General features: G+C 47.2%; 1 pseudogene; it reads left to right on the top strand.

The window, feature by feature from the left end:
* The first annotated feature begins 1170 nt into the window (after positions 1–1170).
* LOC144131021 (uncharacterized) lies at positions 1171–4030 on the top strand (annotated as a pseudogene).
* The last annotated feature ends 1191 nt before the right edge of the window (positions 4031–5221 follow it).

Genomic DNA, 5221 nt, shown 5'->3' with positions numbered 1-5221 from the left:
CCAGTATTTGGGGAGCTTGAGCTCCAGGATTGTCATAAAGGGGCCACAATAAAGTTTGCTCTGACCGCGTTGGACAGTGCGGGACCTAGCCTCTGCTGTCGCGATTTAATCCAGCAGCTGGATAGCGCAGGTGTTCCGGTGGTTCGTTTTGTCGAGGACTCAGCGTCAAGAAAACAAGCACGCGAATCCAGCGTGAACACCATATTCCATGACTACCACGACGTGTTCTCCGAGGAACTGGGACTGATCAAGGGTCCTCCAGCCAGCCTGCATATGAAGGAAGGCGCCGTAAGGCCAGACCCATTCCATACGCGCTACGCGAGCGAGTGTCGCTTGAACTAGACCGTTTAGTTTCTCTGGGCGTACTGTCGCCGGTGGCACACTATGAATGGGCAACGCCCATAGTCACAGTGCTCAAGAAAGACGGCGCAGTAAGGATCTGCGACGATTTCAAGGCCACAGTAAATCCAGCGTGTGCAACTGAGCAATACCTATTGCCAGTCATTGAGGATATGTTTGCCCCACTACACGATGGGGACTATTTCAGCACTCTGGATTTACGGGATGCATACAGTCAAGTGGTGCTAGATGATGACGCTAAGAAAGTTTGCGTCATTAATACGCTAAAAGGGCTATTTTGCTACAACAGGCTTCCTTTCGGAATAGCCTCGGCGCCCGCGATATTCCAAAGAAAAATGGATGAGGTTTTGGCTGGCCTTCCAGGAGCACAGGCTTATCTGGACGATGTGCTCATTTCCGAAAGAGCGAGGGACAGTGGTGAGAGGCTGAAATACGTCTTGGAGCGCTTCCGAGGGCGTGGGGTAAAGCTAAGGTTCGATATGTGCAAGTTGCGCAGCCCAGCAGTAACTTATCTAGGGCATCGCATCGATCGCGATGGGCTTCATCCGACAGAGAAAAACCTTGACGCTGTCATGCAGGCACCGAGCCCATGTAATGTCGGCGAGCTACGTTCGTTTTTGGGCATGGTTACTTTTTACGCCAGGTTTCTGCCGAACATGTTAACCACACTTGCTCCATTGCATCAACTGCCTAAAAAGAATATACGCTGGCAATGGAAGCAGCCCCAAGAGCTCTAGGTCGGGAATTTGCCGTGCTCACTGATTATCAGCCATTGCTGGGCCTGCTGAGATCAGACAATCAGACGCCCCAATGGCCGCCGTTCGGATACAACGTTGGGCGCTCCATCTGGGAGCCTACCGGTACCGGCTACAGTACGCACCAGGACGACAGATGCTGAACGCTGACGCCTGAGCCGACTTCCGCAGCGATCTCCGGAAGCTGACGACGACGGTGAGCCGCCCGAATATGTGCTGTCGCTGAGCCAGCTGAATTATGGCGCCGTGACAACGCGTGAGCTGAAGGCATTAACGTCTTCCGACCCTGTCCTGGTTGAGGTCAAACGGTACATACCACATGGGTGGCCCAGAAATGCAAACGGAATGGCCCGGGCCATGCTGCCGTTTTTTGACCGTAAGTTCGAACTATCCATAGCACATGAACTGGTGCACTGGGGTAATAGGGTCTCTGCACATAGAAAAAATACGAAAAGATATTTCCAGATCAATCAGAATTATCTTCAAAGTAAAGAACTTACTTCCAATGTGGTTAAAAAGCAGTTGTATTATGGTCTAGTTTTTTTCTCGTTTGCAATATTGTATTCATGTATGGGGAACTACAACAAAAGCAAACATGGAAAACCTGCTTATACTACAAAAACGAGTCATACGATTAATAGAAAACTCTCCATATAGAGCCCCCTCAGCCCCACTTTTTGACAAACATCAGATATTAACTATCACGAATATCATGAAAAAAAGAGTAGCTTTGAAAATATATGATCAAATAAAAATGGACCCGGCTGGGTTCTCGCAAACTTTCTTCTTTAGAGACCACGACCATAACCTTCGGCATATGACCTGTAGAAAAGAACTAGTGCGTACGAACTACGGTACACAAACGCTAAAATATCGAATCGCTGACCTTCTAAATAAGTACCCGGGTATTATAGAAACCATTCACAATAGTCGTTCCACGAAAGCATTTAGCAAAAAGTTAACCCACATCTTTTTGTGACATAGCAATGGCTTACTTTTTCTGCACATATCTGCCCCATGTTAAAAAAAAGAGAAAAATTCATGTTTTTATTAGAAAAGAAAACCTTACTTTGGCCGGCCTCGTTAAACTCTTCTTGCCTTTTGTTATGTTCAGTCACACCGATATTTGTATTTTATGTGCAATTCTGTGCAACAATGTTGACGCGCGAATATACTTTTTACAGCATTTCTTAATTGTGTACCTTAAATGAATATGTGCTGTTTTTTTCTTGTTTTTTATTTTTTGATGTTTTCGTGTATAATGTTATATGCAATGTCTCTTTGGTGTTATGATCTGTTTTTCTTTGGTTAAACCTGCCCACTGCTCAGTGGTAGAGTGTAAAGGGGGCGGACGCTTCGTCAGGCAACTTTTGATTGCCTTTTTGTTCGCCTCCTCGGCAACCAAGTGTTGTTGAAATAAATCTGAATCTGAATCTAATACCGACCGAAGCTAGGGAGCGAGTGCTGAATCTTCTACATTAAACGCACTAGGGTTCACCGGCAATGAAATCTGTCGCACGTTCTTTGTTCTGCTGGCAAGGTTTTGAGAGAAATACTGAAAAGTTGTCTGCTCAGTGCCAGAACTGTGTGCAAAATCTGCCGATGCCAGCCACGGCCCCCTCCGTTAACTGGCCTGAAACATGCGAAAGGTGGTCCCGTATTCACATTGACTACGTGGGTCCGATCTCCGAAAAGATGATACTCATAGTAGTCGACGCACATACCAAATGGCTCGAAGCAATACCTTTGTCGCACGCTTCAACGCAGACTACCATTCACTGTCTGCGTGACATTTTCAGCAGGTTTGGAATACCCCGCATGATCGTTTCTGACAACGGAACCCAGTTTACCAGTCAAGGCTTCGCGTCGTTCTTGGCAAATAACATTGTGCACCTTCGATGGGCTCCATGCCATCCCCAGTATAATGGTGCGGCGGAAAAGGCAGTGCGAACTTTAAGAGATGGCCTTCGAAAAATGAGCGAAGGAAACCTGGAAGAGAACCCAGTACGGTTGCTTTTTAACTAACGGAGGACTCCGCGAAATTCGGGTAAATCCCCAGCAGAGCTGCTTTTAGGCTATCAAACATGCTCACGCTTTGACACATGCTTTCCTCCAGCACTTCCGGGACCAAAAGAGAACAGCGATGACCGGCTGCCACTATTTGGAAGTGAGGTGTGTGCCCGCAATTACAGTGCAGGAGCAAGTGGACGCCCGGCCATGTGAAGACGACGTCTGGAGCGAGAATGGTGACCGTGGAAACATCGGACGGAGTCGTCCAGCGGCACGTAGACCAGGTCCGCCCGCGACCAGAAGCACCAGGGGATAACCCGGCAGTAATTACAACCAACACACATTGCAGTGAGCCAGACCAAGCAACACAACTACAGCATCCAGAAACGGTGAGCCCGGATGAAGGCATGACTGCCCGGCGCACCCCAAATGGCACCGGTTCCCCAGATCTTCCGGCACCAGATATTCCGGTGGCCCCGTTGGATACAGGTGTCGGCCAACAAACTCTGAGACGCTCAACAAGAGAACGCAAGCCAGTGCAACGCTTTCATTTCTGAGGAGGAAGGAATGTTGCAACGTCATGTGTGTATTCGAAGTGCGCGTGCGCGCACCTTTTATCGCCTTATCTGGCGATCCTTCAGAGCTTCGGACTCTAACGACTAACACGTGCTCCTTCCTATCTTCCTGCCACTAAGCTGCTTATAAATACGCCCCACACCTATGAAGAAACGTTCATTTTTGGCTCTACTGACTACGCTGCTGCTTCCCTGGTCTGGCGTTACTGCGAGCATGCACGAAGTGTTAAATTACTGTTGTCTTAACGTAGGTTCCTTGCTGTCCATGTTCATTTCTTGTTGATGTTAGTATTGCACGCCCGCCTGCCGACTTTGCCGGGCCAAGTCCCTCAAGCCATTAGAGGCTTTGACAGGCCCGTTTAATTGCCGTGTACATGTTGTGTGCAATAAAAGAATTATTATTATTATTATTATTATTATTATTATTATTATTATTATTATTATTATTATTATTATACGAAGGGCAAATATTGCAAGCAACTGGTCATGCTAAGCCGGGACACAGTGCAAATCGTGCAAGCATTTTGCGAGAGCACCGCAGGGTAAGAATTTTCCTGCAGCTGACATCGTGTGAAGGGGTGAAGCCGGAGCTAGGTTGTTTTTCGGCTCTCAGTATCCGGAAAGGGCTGTCGTGCGCATCAGTTTTCAGTGCGCGTACGGAAATAATAGCAGTTGTTCTGCCTACCCTCATGTCTCGAGTAAACGAGTTCCCAAAGATATATATCCCGACGGTCTGCGGGCAGCCGAATCAGACTGCTCGTTAACTGTCGGATCATTGCGAGGCAACAAACGCGCACTGCTAAAAAAACACTTAAAGTGGCGCGTAGGTTCATAAGACGTTTTGTTTTAATCATGCGTGCGCTGTTGATTTGTGTTTCTTGAGATTTTACTGAGCTCCACGAACGTAATCCAACTAGTAGCCCTATATGCAGGAGTCGGGTAGTAAAGCACTATGCTGGCCCATTTTTCTAGCTGTATGCTGAGCCATATCCCTGTGAGCCGTTCCTTGCAGTGATTATCTCTTGTTGCGCTTTGCAGTTTGTATTTGTCATGTGCTTTATCAAATGTTTTTCCTTTCCTGCTCTTCCTTTACAAACAGGTCAATTCAGACATGTCAGCACATGGCTGCATTGCTGTTTGCCGTTGTCGAGGTCAAAGCACTATCAGCCACCCACCAGCGGTCTGCATGGATTGTGCCGCATGCAGGCTAGTGTCTTTCTCTGACTTAAAATGTCGGAATTGAGTGAACTCAAGACAAGTGGCCGCGCATTGTATGGTAGGTTTAAGAATTTTATTAATGGCAAGTGACACAAAAACTTTGCTGTCGCGCACTTTGAGAACAATAGACTTTATGGTGAAGATTTGACATTTATGCAGTGCTAAATAGACGAGTAACCAAAGAATAAACCATTCAGTTTTCACGCTTATGTGTCATGCTCACGAGCAGCACAGCTGCATGATATCATTGCAAAACCATATCTTCACGGACGGTTATTCATGCGAAAGTTGCGCAGTAGTTCA

The sequence above is a fragment of the Amblyomma americanum genome, chromosome 1 (assembly GCF_052857255.1).
Source record: "Amblyomma americanum isolate KBUSLIRL-KWMA chromosome 1, ASM5285725v1, whole genome shotgun sequence".
Taxonomy (NCBI): Eukaryota; Metazoa; Arthropoda; class Arachnida; order Ixodida; family Ixodidae; genus Amblyomma; species Amblyomma americanum.
The sequence above is the reverse complement of the archived record's forward strand: the minus strand, read 5'-3'. Positions and strand labels throughout refer to the sequence as shown.